At 49.7% G+C, this 11644-nt stretch overlaps 1 non-coding gene across 1 annotated transcript; it reads right to left on the minus strand.

Annotated features, from left to right (window-relative positions):
* Positions 1–7410: 7410 nt before the first annotated feature.
* On the minus strand, positions 7411–7484 carry TRNAV-AAC. Its single transcript has one exon. It is a non-coding gene; the product is annotated as a tRNA-Val (tRNA).
* Between the last annotated feature and the right edge of the window lie 4160 nt (positions 7485–11644).

An 11644-nucleotide genomic window follows, 5' to 3' on the forward strand; every position in this document is an offset into this window, starting at 1 on the left:
CCACGACACGAAAACCCTTCCGTAGACGCGCGCGCCGCCAATCCCATCTCGGGGATTCTCGAGATCTCCTCCCGCACTCCCGCCGGCCGAGAGGGGATTCATCTCCGTGAGGACCTTCTTCACCGCCATGTTCCGATACGGAAAACCTTACCGAGACGCCTCCGCCGCCAATCCCATCTCGGGGATTCTGGAGATCTCCTCCGGCACCCTGCCGGAGAGGGGATTCATCTCCCGGAGGACTCTTCACCGCCATGGTCACCTCCGGAGTGATGAGTGAGTAGTTCACCCCTGGACTATGGGTCCATAGCGGTAGCTAGATGGTTGTCTTCTCCTCATTGTGCTTCATTGTTGGATCTTGTGAGCTGCCTAACATGATCAAGATCATCTATCCGTAATGCTATATGTTGTGTTTGTCGGGATCCGATGGATAGAGAATACTATGTTATGTTAATTATCAAGTTATTACCTATGTGTTGTTTATGATCTTGCATGCTCTCCGTTATTAGTAGAGGCTCGGCCAAGTTTTTGCTCTTAACTCCAAGAGGGAGTATTTATTCTCGATAGTGGGTTCATGCCTCCATTAAATGCGGGACGATGACGGAAAGTTCTAAGGTTGTGGATGTGTCTGTTGCCACTAGGGATAAAACATTGATGCTATGTCTAAGGATGTAGTTATTGATTACATTACGCACCATACTTAATGCAATTGTCTCGTTGTTTTGCAACTTAATACTGGAAGGGGTTCGGATGATAACCTGAAGGTGGACTTTTTAGGCATAGATGCATGCTTGGATAGCGGTCTATGTACTTTGTCGTAATGTCCAATTAAATCTCACTATATTTATCATGTCATGTATGTGCATTGTTATGCCCTCTCTATTTGTCAATTGCCCGATCGTAATTTGTTCACCCAACATGCTTTTATCTTATGGGAGAGACACCTCTAGTGAATCTGTGGACCCCGGTCCTATTCTTTACATCGCATACAATCTCATCGCAATACTTGTTTTATCGTTTTCTCGCAAACAATCATCTTCCACACAATACGGTTAATCCTTTGTTACAGCAAGCCGGTGAGATTGACAACCTCACCGTTTCGTTGGGGCAAAGTACTTTGGTTGTGTTGTGCAGATTCCACGTTGGCGCCGGAATCCCCGGTGTTGCGCCGCATTACATTCCGCCACCATCAACCTTCAACGTGCTTCTTGGCTCCTCCTGGTTCGATAAACCTTGGTTTCTTTCTGAGGGAAAACTTGCTACTGTCTACATCACACCTTCCTCTTGGGGTTCCCAACGGACGTGTGTCAACTGCACGCATCAATCTCGCAGGTAGAACCACTTGTTGCGCCAGCCTTGGACGGATTCCTTCATCGGATAATCGAAGTAGTCAACCTCCTTCCTGACGACGAAGCCGACACCACCAACGACAGGGGGGCCATGTTGTCGTTGTGACGCTTCACATAAAAGATTTTCCTCCAAAGGCCCCAGTGAGGCTCAATGCCGAGGAAGGCCTCGCAGACGGTGATAAAAATGGAAAGGTGAAGGTGAAGGATGGAATTTGGGGTCAGCTGCCAGAGCTGAATCCCATAGAATAAAAGGAGGGAGCGAAGAAACTCCTGAGCCGGAAAAGAAAGGCCACGAAACAGGAAAGCAGCAAACATGACGGTGAAACCCTTCGGGGGCTTTGGGCGAGTAATCGGACCTGGGAGACGAATGTCTTCCTCAGATGCGGAGATGAAGCCGAGGGCGCGAAGCTTGTTGATGTCGCGGTTGGAAATAGCGGAGGCGCTCCAATCACGGCTGACTTTGACCGCCTCCGAGGTACTGCCGCTCTTCTTCTTGCCCATGGTGAACGGAGCTTTTGCTGAAGAGGCAGAGGAACAGGGAGGCTTGAGGGAGAAGATGAGCAGTAAGCGGGGTAAAAGATAAAAAAGAAAGGAGGCCCCCTATTTATCCCGTAAGAATTTGTGCCCAATCGTGGCCATAACTCGACAAAGCGTCGTGGGAGGTGAGGCGGATCCGACCGTACACGTGGCGCTTGAAGAAGGAGTGGAACCGGCGGCCCATTATTCCCACGTCGTGCGAAAATCGAGGAGACGCCTCGATCGCCACGCGTGCATTGGTCAAGCCCTAAAAACTGCCTGCGCAGAGCTAGGGTGGGCCCGTCAGGTCAAGTCTTGTCAATCAGGCCACAACAGTTACACGTCAACAGTGATGTCATAAAAAAAAACTTGAAGCATTCGAAGGAAAAAAGAAAAGCTATCGGATGAAGGACTTGAGTCTACGCCCGGCTGCAAACATCCATACCTAGACTCGGGGGCTACTCCCATCGGGAGCGCTGACGCGCACCCGATAAAATAAAGGCTCGACAGAATAAGCAGTCGAAGGAAGAAGGTTTGAGTCAGCATTCGGTTGCAAAGCGCTCGCACCCAGACACTCGAGGGCTATAACCCCCACCGGGAGCGCGTGATGCACACCTGATAGAAGTTTTTTGCACTCCAGGATCATGCCCGGGGACTTGATTCTGTGTAGGGTAACGTTGTTTTGCCATCGGAAGTTAACCAAACAATAGTTGGGCTCGTTACTCATTATCCTTTGCATAAAGAAAATATATCGGATGACCTATGAAGATCTCGGCAGAAGAAAATATTCTAGTAGTACAACTTGAGTCTACGCGCGGACTGCGAGCATCTGCACCTAGACTTGGGGGCTACTCCCATCGGGAGCGCTGACGCGCACCCGATAAGATGAAGATAGAGCAGATTCAAGGTGAACAAGGACGATGAAGGAGAAGAACATCAGAAGAAGACATACTTTAGTCTCTACCCGAACTATCTTCGGCTAGACACTCGGGGGCTACTGATGTGGGCACTACCCTTCGGGTAACCCACATTACCCTATCCTGTATTGACTAATTGAAGGCCCATGAAGACACATGAAGGCGAGATGGGCCACTAGGGGGGCGTACCAGGAGGTTCCTTGACGAGCAAGGCAAGGAAGCGATCGGACAAGGAAAGGTCGGATCTAAAATTACTGTAAACCTAGTCGTGCTCGGTGAGACCTCTTGAGACCTGGTCTCCTATATAAAGGCCAGGAGAGGGGCTGCCGAGGGACATAATCAATCTTAGCAATCTTAGCCAGAAGAAGCTTAGAGCTAGGTCATCATAGCAATAGCCATCTCGACGAGATCTCAGCCGAACTATTCGGCACCCCATTGTAACCCATTGTCATCATAATCAAGAACAGACGAGCGGGACGTAAGGGTTTTACCTCATCGAGGGCCCCGAACCTGGGTAAATCGCTCTCCCCGCTTGTCTGTGAACCGATGTCTCGTGTCAGCTTGCAGGATTCCATCAACCCTAAGCCCCTATCGGAGGGCATTGGCGAGGAGTACCCTCGACAGCAGGGACATGTTGTCCCTGCGTTTCTTCAGCTCCATCTTCTCCTCTTGCCTCTTGAGCAGCGCCGCCCACCTTTCCTCGGCCTTTTTGTCGCGGGAGAGCAAGGTCGAGGAGACCTCGACGAGGTACTGCGTGAGCGACGCCTGTGTCTTCTCGGACGATGCAACGTCGGCCAAGGCACCTTGGCAGCCTTGTTGCCGATAGGGTGCCCTGCCGATGTTGTCAGCGGCGCATCCAGATCAATGACGTCTTTCCCCTTCGACAACGAAACGCGCATCAACTGCCATTTGGGGTTCTTCTTGAGCTTTCTATAGCAATGCATCAGCGTGAACGACTTATGCCCATCCGAATTCTTCCGCTACAAATCCATGGCCTTGTGAAACTAACCAAAGAAAGCGCAATCATTTCATCGAACACAATGTAGGCGCTACAAATTATGTAAGAAAGTGTCGTACCAGTTGGCTGATATCGGCGCCGCTGTCGCCGCTGGTCTCTATGTCGTGATGGAACCCATGGAACATGTTCACCGACGCCTCGATGATGGCCCATCGCGTCGACATTTCCTTTTGGCTCCTCTTCATTGTTACATTGTTGTAGTCGTTGTTGATCAGCTTGCGCTCATCGAACTCGGCCTTGATCCTCGCCCAATACTTACCGTATTTTTGTTTGGCGCCGATGATGGAGTCATGGCTCACCGTCGACCACGACTCGCACAGACATAGATCCTCTAGAACCGTCCACTTGAGGCCTCGTGTGCCCGACGCCTTCTTCTTCTTTTTTCTCACGTCGTCCGTTTCAACCTCCACGGGATCATCGGCATCCTCACCGGCACCCTCGTCGTCCTCTTCGTCACCGCCCTCTTCGTCCTCGTCGTCCTCCACCCCCTCCTCCACCCCTCCCCCTCCTCCTCCTTGTGCTCCTCCACCTCCTCCTCCTCCTCCTTAGCACCGTCACCGTCAAATTTGAGCGGGCCCCTGCGGCCATTGAATGGGGCGCCCTCCGGACCGGGTCCTGGCTCGTACGTCGGGGAGTAGAAGAGGGCGTTGGGGTTGAAGTCGCCATGCGGCAGTGTATCCTGGTAGTGCGGCGACAAGTTTGGTGTCACGCACCCGAGAGTGGCGGACAGGCCGTCGTTGTAGAACCCGGATGTCGACGGGGACAACACTCCCAGAATGTACGGCGGCACCATCGTACTCCATGGGTTCGCGTTGGTGGCATTGATACACCCGGCCAGCGCGTGCTGGTGCGCGCGCGCCGCCAACGCCTTCTTCTCCAGCTGTGCCGCCCTCCGTCCTTTTCGCTCCGCCGTCGACATCTTCCGGCGCAGACAGTCTTGATGCCACTGATCATCGGTCCAGCCTTCTGGCTTCTTCTTCGGAGCCGGCGCCTTCCGCGGCTTCACGAAGGGCGCCTTCGCCCCTTTCGTCTCATTGCCCGACGGCTTCTTGGCCGCTTTCTTGGCCATTTTTTTGGGGGCAGTCGGCGGCCCCATGGATGGGGAGAGGGTGGCGACGGGAGGAATATCGTAGCGACGGCGGGAGGGAGAAATGAATCGGCGGGATAGGTCAAATGTGTTGGGATGGCTGAAATGCGCGGCGGGAGAGGCGCGATTAGGCGGGAGCGGTCGACGAATTTTTCTTGTGCCGCTGACGCATCGGTCCCTCGCCTCGCTTTTCGGTGTGTCCGGCGTCCCTGGAGCGTTCCCTGTGTAGCGGGGATGGGCTCGGGGCGCCGGACACCGTATCGGACCGTGCAGGACAAAAATCAGGTTTATGGGACGCGGCTAGGAACGTTTTTTTTATTCGACGCGTCCTAAATCGCTTTGGAGAACGGTTTTGGGGACGCTGAAGATGCTATAATTGTGGTTTCTGCCTAGACAGTCGAATGCAAGAAGATTTTGCATACAAAAGGGAACAAGTGAAAAGAGATTGGTGTCACTGCCTAACTAATTAAACGAGACTCGAGCGCGACGCGACACCGTGAAGAAGGAGGAGATTGTGATGTGGTCGTGTAGTTTAAATCATTCAAGCGAGGTTTGGTGGGGGTCCGATAAGTAGGATTCTTTGCTGAGAGCAGAACAGTGAAGTCGACTCCTAAGCTTTTTAATCTTTTTTTGGAAAATCGTGAAATTTTTGAGAGGCCGAGACATCATCTAACAAGCAATCATGCCAAGAAAAGCCCATGGGCCAAATGCCATCCATAGCCAAACAAATATTTGTTAAGAATATAAATCATAACTTTCTCATCCTCAAACGTATATTAGCGGAGTGACGACACCCCGAACGGAAATTTGGTCTGATATAGGTGGTTTTCGACATGTCGTGGCAAAGGGTTAAAGGATTTTGAGCTAACTACAAGCTGAGATGGGATGTAGGGTCCATATGGTAGACCCTCATCCTCATCTTCTTACTCTCTCCCTCTCTTCTCCTATCTCTCCCAGTCAGTAGTGAGGTGCATAGCCATGACCATCCTCGACGGCAATGTTGCCTTTGCTCTAGCGACAAAGCTACAAAAATTAAGCATTGGGTTCATCTATATGAAACTACGGGGTTAAACTAAGTGATATAAGTTGCTAAGTAGTAGTTTAGCTTATATTAGCACAATTTCATTCGGTTCATTCAAACCCAAGTACCCAACCATTACATGATGGCTCTTTGGCACAACGGGTGCAAAGGGAACTCTAGCCTATGGCAAGCCACTAACAACGGCAGGGGAGATCCAACAACATGGGTCGTCCATCACAGGGCTTTGCGATGACAAGTGTAGCTTTGGGTGGCAGAGCATCCACACAAGCAAATCCATAGCGGCGGTCGGAGATGCCTAGGAAACCATGTAATGCGAAGAAGTAGGAGATCGTGTGCTGATGTCGTCGGAGATTCCCGGTGAATGGGGAGGCAATGGCAAGAACAACACTCTTGAGCCAACTGGCTAGTCACTCCATCTAGTTGATGACGAGCTCGAAAAGACCATCCACAACTAGCGGTGTGGGAAATTAGGGAAGCTCGGATTGAGGATCAAGGAAGAAAAGAAGAGAAATAGCAAGAAGACCACAAGAGATTGACCTGTGGATCCCATATCCCACCTCAACATCTTTTTGGTTCAGAATGACCTAACCTCTTGCCACGTCAGCTGAAAAACAACCAAGGTGGGTGATCTACCTAGTATTGCACATATGTGTGTGTATAAATTAGACCTAATTCCGCTAGGGGGGTATCACTCCATCTAGATACATCTCGAGGTGAAAAGTATACTTCATCGCTCTTCCGGACCCAATAAATACTTTTTCAGATGAACACAACATTATCTAAAAATATCATGCAGATTTTCTTTGAAAAAGAGAAGCTGACCTTATTGTGCTTCATGCCCTAAGAAGAATTGTGTCCTAAAAAACCGAACTTTTCCCTAGGGTTTTTTTCCGTTTCAGCAAAATGTGCAGGCCACACGAGCTTGCTATCTAAATTCAATACTTACTACTACCTCCATTCTAATGAATGAGGTTTATAAAAGTCAATCTAAGAAAAGGTTGAGCAAACATTTAGAAAAATATATCAATCAACAAATATAAACCTATTTATTGAAATATATTTCAAGATGTATTTAATTGTATTGTTTTTTTATTTTGCATGTTAATGTTTTTTTTTTGTAAGAACTTAGTCAAACTTTAGATGATTTGACTTTTTAAAAATAATATAAGCCTATCTACTTGAATGGAGGTACTAAAAGGCGCGTGTGTGCAGTGTGAGCACAAAAGATTAAAAGTGTTTCAATTTTTCTAAAAGAGGGTTTGCTGAAAACACAGTTTCTTCGCTCCTTGGAACTAGACGATGCAATTGCAAGAACAGAGGATTCTAAGCTATCACATAGTTACTTCTGCTTCAGTCTAATCAGAAACCGCTACATGCCTAACGAGTGGAGTGTGTCAGATTCGATGAACGGTATAAACGAATTTTGCATAATTTGCTGCTTTTTTATTTTCGGAACATTTCAAAAATAAATCAGGAAAAAATAATGGCTTCGCCCGGGTTTGAACCGGAGACCTTCAGTGTGTTAGACTGACGTGATAACCAACTACACCACGAAACCTTGATTGATTTGTTTCGGCTCAAAAGCTTTTTAAAAGCGGTTAGTTTTTCTACACCTACACTATAGGCAGGAAGTCGCAAGGATCGAGTTCCGGTTTAACTTAAAGAGGTTTATTTGTACTCGCACGACGGCAAAGATCCTGCAGAATGAACACATGCAACGCCTGACGCTTTCTTTTGTTTCGATCAAAGGGGCAGCGATCCCCAATTTCACTTGATACTGACAAAACATTTTGATACATGCGAGAGTCTCCAGGCTCCCAAAAAACGAAAACGAAATGAATAAGCTTGTCAAGCCATTCCCCTGCTTACATTGTCATTGGTGTTTCAGCGTCAGTCTTCCTCTCTACTAGCATTAATTTAGAGGTTAATTAGGCCTAAGTTTCCAGGTTAATTATTGCCATATTAATCAGATAGAAATTACCCGATTGATTAAGCCTAATTGCCATCTTAATTAAGCATAATTTCCTGGCTAATTAGCTCGCACATATTGCCCCTCTCTCAACCCCTATTTCTGTTGGATAATTAGGCACAATTTTCATGATTAATTCCAGAATATAAAGCATGACGAAAGTAACTACTAACATGTGAAACTCGAACATACTAGATGCGATGATCAACATGAACAAGTAGCGAGAGCAAACGGTACAACATCCATCGCTAAACAGATCGAGATATGTCGCACGTACCGATCTGGTGGAGGTGTAGCAGACGATGTCGCAGCAATAACGTTGTTGACGACGGGGACGATGGGTCGAAGTAGACGGCGTTGAAGACGACGGTAGGCAGCACCGCCCGACTTGGACGGAAGGCGGCCCGTGATGAAGAGGTTGAGCAGTCGCGCAGAGCGCTTCCCAAAAACCTAATTCGCCCTCTCCCGTACAGGATCGCAAGGACGAGCGGTTCCGGAGACCTGCTCTCCCGTTCGTCGATGCACGTCGGCGCGTGGGATGGAGTAGGCTACGATGGCGGCGCAAGCAGAGAGAGGTGAAAACCCTAACTCGTGTATTTCTGCGGTAGCCGGGCAGGAGATTATGAGTCCGTGTCGTGTCGTGTCGTGTCGTGTCGTGTCGTGACGTGTCGAGACGAGCGAGGAGGAGGAGGAGCGCGCGCGTGTAGCACTCCTATTCTCACTCACTTACTAGTGGTGAAACAACTCACCTTATAAGGTGGTCTAACTTCCTCCTAACTTTCCATGTGGAACTAAACTTCCCACCTCTTGCCACTCCCTAGTGAGCTGCCACCAACTTAGGCTCAAACTCACAAGGCTGCCACTATGTAGGCTTTGAGATTTATAGGAAAAACTGAAATCTAATTTGGGCCACTAAGTGTAGGCCCAGTATTTCAACAATTTCTCCAATCTCTCGATTTTGGGGCCATGGAAGAGCCAAAAGCTGCTTGCCCGTACTGGCCGCCTAGCTTCTCTCGCCGCCGAGCTGAAACTCCATCGTTCGGCCGAACCCATCAGCACCCGGCCTCTCGCTCCATCATCTCAACCGAGTCCCCTGCTAGGCTGCTACTGAAATGTTCAACCGATGTGTGCTCGACGGCGGCGACGGCATCCAGCGCTGCTCCGTGCTCGACGGCGGCGACGAAGGCCTCCCGCGCGGCTCCGTGCTCAGCGGCGGCGACGTCCTCCAGCGCTGCTCTGTGCTCAGCGGCGGCGAAGGCCTCCCACGCGGATCCGTGCTCGACGGCGGCCTCCCGCCGGCTCCGTACTCGATGGCAGCCTCCCGCCGGTTCTGTGCTCGGCGGCGGCGAAGGCCTCCGGCGTGTCTCCGTGCTCGACGGCGGCGACGGACTCCAACGCTGCTCCGTGCTCGGCGGCGGCGAAGGCCTCCCGCGCGGCTCCGTGCTCGACGGCGGCCTCCCGCCGGCTCCGTGCTCGGCGGCGACGGCACCCTCTCTTGTGGTTTCGTGCTAGGCGGCGACGGCGGCAGTGCTCCTCCTCTCTTCCCTCTCGGCGCTGCTTCTCGTCAGGTTCCACAGAGAAGTGTTGTGTTGTGGAGGGCACTCGGGATAAGGCTGGTGCCAACGCGGGCGTTAGAGCGGGCCCAGAGGCGAGAGCGGGGCGATAGTGAGGCGAGACGGTAGCGCGGGGCGGTGGATCCACCGCCCGGCGGTAGCGCCCGCTACCGCCCGGCTGCCGCCCGCGCTGGCGCCGAGAGGGGGGCGAGAAGGGGGCGAGAGCGGGAGCGGCGCGCTGGCGGGTGGGGGCGGTAGCGGGGCGAGAGCGGGTGGCGCGATTTGATTCGTCCACGTCAGCAAGCCGTTGGGTGATGTGAAGGAGGGAGAAGTGAGAGCTGGGACTATACCCCGTGCGCTGGCACCGTGAGGTGAGAGTGGGGTGAGAGTGAGGTGAGAGTGAGGGTAAAAGCTGACGTGGCGAGGCTATAACATGTGATGCATTGGCACCAGCCTAAGGTGGGTTAGCAGCGTGAGGATAAAATGTGATCCCTCCTTAAAGAGAACGATGCCTTTTTGCCGCCGCACGGAAAGCGTCACCATGCGGTGCTTTTGTTTATATTTTCCCTTTTATTAAGGCAGCTTTTATGGTACCTTTTACCACTTATAACAGAGGGTGTGGTATGAATTGCTCTGACGGCTCAGATTAAACGGTTCAGCTTAGGCCCAAGAGGCCCAGGAAGCCGTAACTATCAAGGAAAAAAAAGAGGTTCAAGGAAAAAAGACATGACGATGCATCCAGACGACGACGCCGCCGCCACCTGCACTTGGCACACGCCGCCGCCACCTCCACGCCTCCGCCAGCCCCACCTGACATGCGGCCACCGCCTCCAAATGGCACACGCCGCGGCCACCTCCATGCCATGCCCCGCGTCGACCCGTTTGTTCTGAAGACCGCCGGCCCAATCTACGCGTGAGGCAGGAGGTACATGTTCCCCTCCCTCATGCCTGCTCCCTCCCTCTCACACACACACATAGGAACCCCATGGATCTTATCTGTGGTATGATTTCCCCCTTTTTGTTGTTAGTTTGTGTGGTTATTACCCATGGTGAGAACTGAATAAGTTTAGTTGTACATCTTGCAGTAAAAACCCAATCTTCATAACCTGCATGTTGGGATGATCAGTTTAAAATGACTCAAAAAATCTGAGTGGCTCCCTAAGTGCTTGTCATCACATATGGCAACATTTACTCAATTTTATGTGCATGTATCCATGCACATTTGCTTGGAAGAGTACAGTGATTACTCAAGACTGCTTTCATTGCGAGTCAGGTTTAGCTAGAACAAGTTTGAAAGTACTTTGCATTGAAGAGATATGGTATGAATTTGATACTACTGCTACATAGTGTTGGTATACGGTGGTTTGCTGAGCTAAATGAGTAGTGTTGTTTTTCTGATTACCATAAAGATAGATTTTTAGTGTTCAATATGATTGCACTGTTAGGAAGCTAGGACCAAAGCTTCTTTTTCTGGTAAGTGGAGGGTAGTATCTCGGCATCATGCTTACAAGTTAGGCTCATTTTAGCTGGACTAACGTCTTGCCAATTTGGAGAATGTTATACCAGCAACACCGACTCTATCTTCAGTGAAATTCTATTGTACTATATAAGCATTAGATAGTTGATCATTTTAGCCTAGTGCTCTGGCTATTTGTGAGTTAAGTTATTGGACTGAAATTTTAAATCTGCTTTGGCTGTATGAACTACTACTTAGTTAGTTCAGTTTAGGAACTTTCTCTCTAGCACTGCCTACTGATTTATGATTAGAAATGCGTTGTTATCACTCTGTGATCCTTATGGTAAACTTTTTATTAGATTATTAGGCCAAAGCGATATCTTCCTTACGTATGAACGCACATAAAATTTGTAATAAGCTGTCATTATCATAAGCCTGTTTTTCGTTGTGTGAAGTTGTTTACATTTTTTATTGTTCTCACACAGAAAAGCATGTTGTGTTATCTAACAGAGGAAACGACATGCATAGGACGCTGATGGAACATCCTTGTGGCAGTCTGATGAAGAAACTTACTATGTGTGTAGTATCAATCATTTTCAATATGAGTCTGATCGGACTATGGTGTATTTCTTAGAGGAGTTGCATTCGTCAAGTGTGAGTATCGCCCAAACAGTGTTTCCTTGCAATTCGTGTTGGATTAAGTGACTGTGCACTATTCTTGTTTCCTTGCAATTCGTATT

This window comes from Lolium rigidum, chromosome 3, assembly GCF_022539505.1.
Source record: "Lolium rigidum isolate FL_2022 chromosome 3, APGP_CSIRO_Lrig_0.1, whole genome shotgun sequence".
Classification (NCBI taxonomy): domain Eukaryota; kingdom Viridiplantae; phylum Streptophyta; class Magnoliopsida; order Poales; family Poaceae; genus Lolium; species Lolium rigidum.